Raw genomic sequence first — 11914 nt, 5'->3', positions numbered from 1 at the left:
CCCCTCTCAATTCCATACCTCACCCTACTACTTCTATCATTTTTTTAACTCCTGTACCTCACTCCTCACTCCTCAGAAACCTCGAATAGTTTTAAGGCATCCAATCAGCTCATTCCTGCTTACTTGTCTGCTCACTTCTCCCACGACACCCCAGCTCACACTCTTTGTTTGTGCCAGATTTATTTTATGGCATTTGTTAAGCACTTACTCTGTGCCAGGCACTGTAATAAGCGCTGGGGTATGTACAAGGTTGTCAGGTTGGACACAGTCCCTGTACCACAAGGGGCTTAATCCACATTTTACAGATGAGGTAACTGAAGCAAGGAGAAGTGAAGTGAGCTGTCCAAGGCCACCCAGCAGACCAGTGGCGGAGCCAGGATTAGAACACAAGTCCTTCTGACTCCCAGGCCCATGCTCTATCCACAAGGCCATGCAGCTTCTCAATATTCTTCAACCCTCTCAACTCATCTACTCACTGTATTTCTTTCTTTTTTTTTTACATGGTATAAATTAAGCACTTACTTTGTGCCAAGCACTGTTCTAAGCACTGGCACTTGTTCACCTCCTTCCCCCTGCCTGGAACTCCCCACCTTCAAAGTGTTTTGAAGATCACATATCCTTCAGGAGGGCTTCCCCGAGTAATCCCTATATTCCTCACCTTATATCCCAATTGCCACTTCAGCCCTTCCATGTCACTTAAGTGCTTAGTTACCACTCCCCTCATAGTACTAATGTACATATCTTATATATTTTATTACTTGTCCTATCTGTAATATATTTAGGTGTCTGTCTCCCTTGCTAGACTGCAGGTTTCTTAAAGGCAGAGATCATGCCTACTAATCTTATTACACTCCCCCAACCTCTTAGGTGATCGGCAGACAGTAGACACTCAATAAGTACTATCAATAGATTGATTGATGGTATAGTGCTATTGAGTTTAAACTATATGCTGCTATATCCTCCTCCTTGCCACCCCCCTCCCACAATTGCTTGGTGATTACATCAGACCTGGACTATGCATACTAACCACAATTCAGGCTTTAAAATAGGTAGGGTTGAGCGACTTGATGGTAATAAAGAAAAATCATGTGCGAAAAGAGGGCTATTGGGGGGAATACTCATGTCTGGAAATGTGTAATTTGATGATGATGGCATTTCCTTTTGAGAATGATGGATGAGCATAGTTTCTGAGACTTCAGGACCGAGAACCTGAACAAAGCAATCGATTAGAGTGCTAGCGGTTTGCTCAATCCACTGGCTAGCTCTCATCCTCCCCTATGGTCATGCTCCTGCTGGGACACAGAGTGCAACAAGCGAATAGGAGGGTAGGAGTGCAGCACATTGTGAAGATCTGCTTTATGCAAGATCTATTTACAGCTTAAATGACCCCAGGATTGTGTTAACACTGTGCTGCAGCAGCATAACCCAGCGGTGTAGGCTGTCCACATTGGCCAGCTTTGTTTCAGGAAACATTCCCAAAGAATGTTTAGTTTATTAGGCTAGGAAAAGAGTAAACAAAGTCAATCTGACCTTACACATCCTTATATACGAATAAAACACCCACATAAGTGAGGACAAAAGTCTCGCCCCCTTTTGCTTGGAAACAGTTCTTCAGCCACAAAGTTACTAGAACAAATATAAAGACTGGGAAGCCAGGAATCATTTTAAGGGTCAGTAGAGGTAGAAGATCCTCTAAAAGTAACAGGTAGGACTGTATTTTTTCCCAGCTCTGACATTAGAGGACACTGCACTATTGATTGCTCCTAAAATATGACACTTTTCCTAAATACTGCCTGCCTCTGGAGAAACATCCCAGGAGACGGTTGCTGTTACTGCCCAGCCTCGCAGGCCACTCCAACATCTGTCTTATTTTCTAAGTGCATGTCTGACATGCTTGCCAAATCATTGTCTGGAGCTCTTCGAATAGTCCTAACAGGGCCCCAGTCAGAAGTCCCCACTGAGTGTTAAGTAGCATTTTGCAGTCACATACTGTAGTGAGGGTTCATGTCAGGGTGCACACAACGACTGTGTGTTACTTTCATTAGTTTCAACCTTTCAGTGTCTAATGGATAATGTCTGGTTAATGGTGTTATGCAATATCAAGTGCAGCTTGAAAATTAATATCAGCCTCCTATGAAAGACAAGTAGATTCTTAAGAGTTTCTTCTGTCAGAAAGTCATAAATCATCTCCTAGTCTACAAAATAGTTCATACGTGTCTTGGTTTGATGTCAGAAGGTCATGGTGGTATCCTGCATTGACTACAAAAAGAATAAAAGACTACTCTGTATTAAGTGTCAATATATCCACGTTTCGGTTGAAGAGAGTGGGTGTTTACAGTTCTTTAGCTATCTGTTAAGTATTTTCAGTTTTCACAAACCTTATATAATGAAAGCAGACATTACTTTTACTTGTCGGCTGCATGAAAGAACAATAGGAATGTTCAGGAAAGATAAAGAAATGACAATCACCAACTACATAGTATCTTATTGACTCTAAGGAAGAGTCTACACTAACAAATTATCTCAAGCACTCCAGTCCTCAAATCACACTTTGACCTTAATTATCCCGCTAGTTTCAGGAAGAGAGTTTTTCAGAACTCTTCTCTGGGTTCCACTGTACCCTCGAGCTATTTCCCATCTTCCTTCTTCCATTTCTGTCTTAGCTCCCCAGAAGTACTCTATGCACCTGCTGCCTCTCTGCCTTCATCATCTATGGTATTTACCATGCACTTACTATTTGCAGAGCACTGTACTAAGCACCTGGGAGAGTCATACGACAGAGTTGCCTTCCTTTCCTCTAACTCCCTTCTTGACCCTCTACAAGCCAGTTTCTGCCTTCTTCACACCATGGAGAATCTGATAACTTTGCAAGCTAACCGACAGCCTCTTATACAAATCGCAGGCACCCCCTGAAGCACTTTGATTGACTTGAACCCCAGCCCCACAGCAGTTTTGTAAGTAGCCTTATGCTCTATTATTTCACCTCACTGTAATTTGTTGAATTTCTCCCTCTGTCTACTGTAAGCTCCTTTTGGGCAGGGATCATAACTAACATTTCTATTATATTGTACTTTCCCAAGTGCTTAGTACAGTGCTCTGCACATGATAAGTGCTTCAAAAATACTATCGATTGACTGCTTTATTCAACATTGTGGGCCATTCCCTTCTCCTGGAAACATTATCTAACCTTGATCTTACTAATTCCTGCCTCTCCTGGTTCCCCTCTTACTTCTCTGGCCATTCATTCCCAGTTTCTTTCATCAGCCCCTTCTTTGCCTCCCAACCTTTTTCTTTGTGCTCAAGACCCTGTTTTAGGTTCCCTTCCCTTTTTCTTTTATACTCACTTTCTCAGGGTGCTCATCAGCTCACACAGCTTCAACTACCATTATGTGGCTAAATCCCAAATCTACCTCTCCAGCCCTAAACCGCTCTACCGTATCACATTTCTTCCAGCCTCCGGGGCATTTCCAAATGTATTTCCTGCCAGCACTTCAAATTCAATATATTTAAAACTGAACTCTCCATCTTTCCTCCCCAAATATTCTCCATCTAACTTTACCATAAACAGATGCACCACCACCACCCTCCCTATCTTTGCAGCCCATACCCTTAGCATTATCCTTGACTCTTCCCTCTCTTTCAACTCCTATATTCAGTCTGTCATGAAATCCTGTTTGTTCTTCCTCTGCAACATCTTCAGGATTTACCCCTTCCTCTTTTATCCAAACTGCCATTACTCTGGTTCAGGCACTTGTGGTATCCGAGTTTGACTACTGCATCAACCTTCTCACCCATCTCCCTGCCTCCAATCTCCCCACTCTCCAGTCTGCACTTTTTCTGTCTGGATCATTTTTCTAAAATGTTGTTCTGTACACATCTTACAATTCCTCAAAAACCTCAAATGATTACCCAGTTGTCTCTGCATCAAGTAGAAACTCCTAACAGTTGGCTTTAAGGCACAGACTTTCCCCAATTAATTTTTAATATTTCCTGTTTATATTCCCCTAAGGCCTTTCCAGCATCCCCTAAGCATGTCAGCACTCATAATGATCGTGGAAGTTGTTAAGTGCTTTCTATATGCCATGCACTGTATTAAGTTCTGTGGTAGATACAAGATTATCAGGTCCCACATGGGGCTCACATTCTAAGTAGGAGGGAGCACAGGTGTTGAGTCTTCATTTTGCAGATGAGGGTACTGAGGCACAAAGAAGTTAAGTGAGTTTTCTAAGGTTACACAGCAAAGTGACGGATCAGGATTAGAACCCAGGTCCTCTGACTCCCAGACCTGTGCTTTTTCCATTAGGTCATACTGTTGTACATATCTTACAGCCCCTCTTAGTTGAGCACTAACTCATATTAAACAATATAAAGTGAAATTATGATGTGGAAATTTGATAGGACAAGGCAGGAACTGCACGACTCTGGGTATCATAGTTCATTTAGCTGAGTCTGTTTGTTCCTGCTGAGCTGGCTTGATGGTCGAGTAGTCCTAGGTCAAAGGTGATGGACTTCTCTTCCTTTTCTGGTTTGGGTTTGCTGACAGATCAAGCGATTTGCTCTTTGTTCAAGATGCTATTGAGAGTAAACCTCTGACCCCAATTACTATGGCTTGACTGGGAGTTTCCTTGATTATTATCATCAGCATCACCATCTTCATCACCACTGGCATCAACAAATATCATTTATCTAGCATAATAATAAGAGTGCTATTTGTTAAGCACTTACTGGGTTCCAGGAACTTTACTAAGCACTAGGGTGGAGACAAGTAAATCAGGTTGAACACAGTCCCTGTCTCCCATGGGACTCTCAGTCTCAATCCCCATTTTACAGGGGAGGTAACTGATGCACAGAGAAGTGAAGCAACTTGCCCAAGGTCACACAGCAGACAAGGGATGGAGCTGGGATTAGAACTCATGACCTTCTGACTCCCAGGCTCATGCTCTAACCACTACGCCAAGCTGCTTCTGCAGCACTCACCATGCACGTGGCAGTAGGTTCTGTGCTAACATGATCTTTGCCTCCTTATGTACAGTCTAAGCAGATGGCAATACAAACAAATCGGGAAATCAAGTCAAGCAGAAATGGCCAAGAAACCAAGAGATGATGTACCATTGAGAGGCATACAAGTTCATAAATGAATAAATGTTTTCTTGCTTTACTGTACATTAACCCCTGCCCTTTGCTCTTGAGCTCCTGGGCTCCTGGGCTGCCTACTCAGTTGTAAGATTGTCCAAGATTATTCTAGCCTCAGGGACTTTGAGGCTGGTCTCAGACGGGTCATTAAGAGTGAATTCCGAATCAGACATCTAAATGGGGCTGATTTGTCAGGACTCTTTACAAAGTCTGTTATTCATTCAAAGCTAGGCTTTACAGGCTGGGGCTCTAGTCCACCGGCATGAAGTTAGGAAATGGATATCCCTGAGTGGAGTCTGGTTTGGAAATTTGAAATCAAACATGCTGGACTGGTAAATTAATTATTGTCTAAAGGCTGTAACTTTCTGCCAGGACTGGTCAGGCGGTAAATTATTTAAAAAAATAATGAATAGGGGAGAAACCTATTCCTGATAGGATGACCAAAACATTTTTTGTCCTGTGGGCTATAATCCTAAAAATATCTGGCACATTAAATTCTCTCATTCTCATTGCAAATAAGAAGTGATTTGCTCCTTCAGTCTGATCCCACTTTCTCTGGAGAAAATTAGATATGTTTGGAAGCTACAGTAACTCCATCAGGTACCTTCTGAGAAGCAGCGTGGCTTAGTGGAAAGAGCATGGGCTTGGGAGTCAGAGGTCGTGGGTTCTAATCCCAGATCTGCCACTTGTCAGCTGTGTGACTTTGGGCAAATCACTTAACTTCTCTATGCCTCAGTTACCTCATCTGTAAAATGGGGATTAAGACTGTGAGCCCCACGTGGGACAACCTGATTACCTGGTATCTACCCCAGCACTTAGAACAGTGCTTGGCAGTGCTTAACACACACCATGATTATTATTTGATGAACTATTGCTCTGGGACCCAAATCTTTGCTCTAGAGATTTGAAAAAGTTCATCTGGCTCCCCCATAGGCCTACTTTAAACTGAATTTACCCATGCACATTTTCTGGAATATCCATGCCCTCAAAATACACACTAGGGATTATTTGGGTATTCAGGTGGTAGAATGCCTTTTGGCTTGGAATATTCAGCTAACTGAGATCAATGTGTATTTTTAGTCTTCAGGTTTCCAGAAAATTTTCATGTGCAAGGTTGTGTTTTCTCTCTGGAGGTGATGTGCCTAAATTGGTCACTAATCCAGAACGATTGGTTTTCCTCTTAGAACACGGCACCAGGTTAAATCTCATCTAATTTTCAATATAAAGACTTTGTTTATAGAATGAGCAGAAGTGAAAAAATCCTTCCCTGAATCTTATCATTTTCCATTTGTCAATCAATCTATCATATTTATCAAGCACCTACTGAATCCTAAGCACTGAACTAAGTGCTTGGGAGAGAACAACAGAAACAAGACACATTTCCCACCCTCAAGGTGTTTGCAATCTAATTGAGGAAGCAGAGAGACAAAATCATGTACAAATGTTGGGAGGAGAAGGAAAACCAAGGAAAGCCATAGCATAAATATATCAGGATGAAGTAGCAGAATAAATAATTGAATACACCGATGAATACATAAATAAACATTCCTATGCATATAAGTGCTGAGGTTAAGAAATATTGGCCCTTCTCCAGGTTATAACTAATGCTTTACAGGCAATATTTAATCCTACCTTTAGAAGGCAGGAAACATCAGAGTCTGGTTTCTGTAGCCCAGGTTCTGCCCCTGTTTCGTGGACTTTCCAGCCCTCCTCAACCATGGGTAGTGGATAGGGCATGGGCCTGGGAGTCCGAAGGTCATGGGTTCTAATCCCAGCTCTGCCACTTGTCTGAGGGGTGACCTTGGGCAAGTCACTTCACTTCCCTGTGCCTCTCAGTTAACTCATCTGTGAAATGGAGGTTAAGACTGGGAGGCTGATGTGGGATCAGGGCCTGTGTCCAACCCAATTAGCATGTATTCCCTACAGTGCCTGGTACATAGTAAGCGCTTATACAAATACCATGATTGTTATTATTACATGGTTCCTGCTCTGTGCAACTAAATACTGTAGGTTGAACCTTCACATCATCGCTAAAATCTGCCCTTTCCTCTCCATCCAAACTACTATCGTGTTAATGAAAGCATTTATCCTATCCCATCTTGATTATCTGCATCAGCCTCCTTGCTTACCTCCCCTCCTCCTGTCTCTCCCCCCTCCAGTCCTTACTTCTCTCGGATCATTTTTCTGAAAAATATTCAGTCCATGTTTCCCTATTACTACTGTGAACCCAGGTCTTCTGACTCCTAGGCTCTTTCCCCTAGGCTAAACGGCTTCTTGACAGACTCATACCTGCACAGCTGCACAGTCTGGGCCGTTGGCCCCCAAGGGAGATTAGAATAGGCAGCCCACACCTGCAGCCCTCTTCTTTCTGCCCTTTGCCTCCATGTTACATGGAACTCAGAAACCCCTCATCAGTCTTCACCTTCCAGAGGTCAGGAAAACTTCCATATAGAATTAGGTCAGGACAGACTCACACTTGAGTTTAGAGCCAGTCCTTAGGGTCCATGACCTAGTCATAGGGGTCTTTTGGACTGGCTAGGGGAGCTGGAAGCTCCCGCTACTCAGATTAATAATAATAATAATTATGGTATTTGATAAGTGTTTACTATGTGCAAAGCACGGTTCTAAGTGCTGGGGTAGACACAAGGGAATCAGGTTGTCCCACGTGGGGTTCACAGTCTTAATCCCCATTTTACAGATGAGGTAACTGAGGCACCGAGAAGTTAAGTGACTTGCCCACAGTCACACAGCTGACAGGTGGCAGAGCGGGGATTCGAACCCATGACCTCTGAATCCAAAGCCCATGCTCTTTCCACTGATCCACGCTGCTATGACTTGACCAAAGTCACACAGCTGATAAGTGGTGGAGCTGGGATTAGAACTCGGGGCCTCTGACTCCCAAACCCATGCTGTTTCCACTAAGCCATGCTGCCTCTCATTGGATTGGGGTCCAGACATTTTTCTGCCTGGATCTGGCACAGTAGAAATGTTGGTGACCTCATGATTCTTCAACTCATTTACCCATCAGACGCTGGGCTGAGGAGTGAGAGACCCTGATTGAATATAACCCACTGTTGGTCTCCAAATAGAAATGCAGTACAATAGGAGGTTTGTATGGAAAACTAAATGGAGGACTTTAGTATTCAGGAGCTAAGAGCAAGGAGTGCAGAAAGACTGCATTCTTTTTTGATCTTTTGCCCCTCTTCTGGAGTGGAGGTGTTGCTGACATTGATATATTGCTCCAAAAGGTGGTTTCAATCTTAAAGCCATTACGGTCAGATACATTACCGGCCACCACTAAAACCCAACAGTTACCTAAGTAGCAACCCATGTCACCACAGCTGCCTAAATACAAAGCAGCCCTACTGTATGTTTATGAAACTCATTAACAGCAGATATACCTCTGCTCCTGCATGAAACTCTAAACATCTGAAATGTCACAGTGCCGGACCCTTGAGCAATTTTTCAATTGCTTATGACTGAGTTGTTTTTCCTTGGCAATTTCCCATGGGCCTCTTTCTCTCTGAGGGCCAGACACATGGAGAGTTTCAGGTTTTTGCCATCAACATTCGAGTTACACATATGCAAAAATAATCAAAGTACTTTAGAGGTGAAAAAATGTCATCTTTTATTCTTGGGTAACTTGAAAAGAGCTAGACAGGATGACTCAAGCCCTCTAAAAACTTTCATCTTTTGGCAGAGTCTACCAGATCAAAAGAATAACTTCACTGAAAGAAATGAGGGAATGAAAACAGACAGTCAAAAGGAAAGCTTAATTCTAACTACAGTTTGCTGTTGTGAACTCTGAGATTTTGATCATCCTAATTTCTCAAAAAACAAAAACAATCTAATACTTCATTTCATATTGAGGGTGATGCGTTCTGCATTTATTATTTAAATTTTATATTGCACATGCATTTCCTGTGGGGTTCAAAGTTGATGCTTCTGACAGTGAGAAACTACATGACTGCCAAGCACTTAGTACAGTGCTCTGCACACAGTAAGCGCTCAATAAATATGATTGATTGAATGAATGAATGACAATCCCTGCCACTTTGTATGCATGTAAAGATTTCCCTTTCTTCGCAGTTGCTTTTAATATCTATAATGCCCGGCATCATTTTCAATTCTCCCTCTTAGTATCAAGATCTACCCAAAGTCTCTGCTCCAAAACAATTAGAAATTAATTGCGGTTTGTCAGGCTAATCTGCCATCTGTTGCTATCTCCCCGCTGTCCACCACTATGCCACAGTGTCTAAGGTTTTACTTCACTGTGTCTTCAAAGGTTGTCTAGCATCCTCCCTTGAATTCTGCTTGAGAAATTTATAATCTAAAGAGGGAATGTATGTTATGTAGTTGTGTTGAACTCTCCCAGGTGCTTAGCTCAGTGCTTTGCATACAGTTAGCAGTCAATAAATATTATTGATTGATTGAAGAAGGGTTCAGGCAGGAGAGGTTAGCTTTTAAGAGCAGGTAGAAGATCTTCTCTGGGGAAACAGTTGGGAATAGGGGATAATGGCCACGTGGCAAGAAGACATTAAGGAAGTGATGTTGGCTCTTAGGAAAGTTTGTGTCTGATGTTAGCAAAATAGCAAGATCATCGGGGTGGGGGTGGGGGGACAGAGAGAGAGAGAGAGTGAGTTTGAAGGCAGGGACACTGCAATACTCAGGAAGCAGTTAAAGTTCCAGATTATTAACAAAAATAATACTAATGGTATGTGTTACACCCTTGCTATGTGCCAGTCACTGTATTAAGCGGTGGGGTGGATACAAGAAAATCAGGTTGGACACAGTCCCTGTCCCACATAGGGTTAACAGTGTTAGTCCCCCTTTTACAGATGAGGTAACTGAGGCACAGAAAAGTGAAGTAATAATAATAATGATAATAATGGTAGTATTTGTTAAGCACTTATTATGTGCCAAGCACTGTTCTAAGCACTGGGGTAGATACAAGGCAATCAGGTTGTCCCACATGGGGCTCACAGTCTTAATCCCTATTTTTCTGATGAGGCAACTGAGGCACAGAGAAGTGAAGTGACTTACTCAAGGTCACACAGCAGACAACTGGTGGAGTCGGGATTAGAACCCATGAATTGACTTGCCCAAGGCCACATAGAAGACAACTGGTTAGCTGGGATTAGAACCCATGAACTTCTGACTCCCAGGCCTGTGCTGTATCCACTGTGCCATGCTGCTTCCCCATTACATTAGTTGGGAGGGAGTACCCTCTAGACTGTAAACTCCCTTTAGACGGTAAGCTCACTGTGGGCAGGGAATGTGTCTGTTAATTGTTATATGGTAGTCTCTCAAGTGCTTTGTACAGTGCTCTGCACACAGTAAGCACTCAATAAAATGATTGTCTAAGGGCAAGGGAGTCGATAAGGGAGATAGAGCATCACTTTTGTGCACATATAATGAAAAAAGCAAATTTGTACTGGCAGAGGTTGGCATGGTCTATGCATTTCCACCAAGAATACCCAGTGAAGAAGCAGAGGAAGCTGTGATCAGAGGTGGGGGTTGGCAGGGCAAAAGAGACAATCAATCAATTAGTCGTGTTTCCTGAGCACTTACTGTGGGCAGAGCACTGTACTAGGCCCTTGTCTTGTCTAATGTCATCGAGCCATTTCTGACCCATAGAGACACCACGGACACATCTCTCCCACAACGCCCCACTCGCCATCTGCAATCGTTCTGGTAGTGGATCCATAGAGTTTTCTTGGTCAAAATATGGAAATGGTTTACCATTGTCTCCCGTGCAGGAAACTGAGTTTTCACCCTCAGCTTTCTCCCATGCCACTGCTGCCCAGCACGGGTGAGTTTTGACTTGTAGCAGATTGCCTTCCACTCACTAGCCACTGCCCAAGCTAGGAATGGAATGAGTATGCCTCTGCCTGACTCTCCCTCCCATAGCCGAGACTGGTAGAGTACTGGAAACTCTCCAAGTGCGACCTGAGAGGGGACTAGGCACTTAGGAGTGCTCAAAAGAGCAAGTAGACATGATCCCTGACCTCAAGAGACTTACAAACTAGCAGGGAAGATAAGTATTAAAATAAATTGCAGTAAGGGAGATAATGGAGAATAAGGATGTGTAGGTAAGTGCTGTGGGAGAGGAGGCTGGGATGAATACCTAAGTGCTTAAGGTAAAGATTAAAGTCCATAGATGGCACCGATGGGAATGCAAATCGGGTTGGGATATGAGTGGTAAGTCAGGAAAGGCTTTCTGGAGGAAGGCTGGAGGAGGGCTTGGAAGGTGGAGAGAGTGTTGTGCTGTAGGATATGAAGAAGGAGGGAGTTCCAAGCAGAAGAGAAGGTGTGAACAAGAGGTTAGCAGCTAGAGAGATGAGAGTAGGACACGGTGAGGAGGTTGCTGTTAGAAGAGTGAAGTGTGTGGGCTGGGTTGTAGTGGGAAAGGAGTGAGGCTAGGTAGGGGAGAGAGAGAGCTGACTGAATGCCTTAAAGCTGATAGGAGTTTCTGCCTTGTGCGTAGATGGTTGGGCAAACATAAGTTTTTGAAAAGTGAGGAGATGTGTACAGAGGGACAAGGGGCAAGAGTGCTGAATTTTCTAAAGAGACAGTGTTGGAGATATGGCTCTTGGCATCTAAGGAGGGGAGGGTTGGTAGGGAGGCCCAAATGGGTGCAATAGATTGGGATGGATAGAGAGAGTCCAGAGCCTGGAGGTCTAGGTATAGGAGAACAGTTTTGGAAAAGGAAGAAACGTGGGTGAAGTGGCAGGTTTGGAATTTTTGTTCCTAAAGCTGTAATTCAAAGTTGGAGATATAG

General features: G+C 43.4%; 1 non-coding gene across 1 annotated transcript; it reads right to left on the bottom strand.

Moving 5' to 3' along the window:
* Positions 1-10955: 10955 nt before the first annotated feature.
* LOC114808257 lies at positions 10956-11092 on the bottom strand. Its single transcript, XR_003756104.1, has one exon. It is a non-coding gene; the product is annotated as a small nucleolar RNA SNORA7 (small nucleolar RNA).
* Between the last annotated feature and the right edge of the window lie 822 nt (positions 11093-11914).

Source organism: Ornithorhynchus anatinus, chromosome X5 (assembly GCF_004115215.2).
Source record: "Ornithorhynchus anatinus isolate Pmale09 chromosome X5, mOrnAna1.pri.v4, whole genome shotgun sequence".
NCBI classification, from domain to species: Eukaryota; Metazoa; Chordata; class Mammalia; order Monotremata; family Ornithorhynchidae; genus Ornithorhynchus; species Ornithorhynchus anatinus.
The sequence above is the reverse complement of the archived record's forward strand: the minus strand, read 5'-3'. Positions and strand labels throughout refer to the sequence as shown.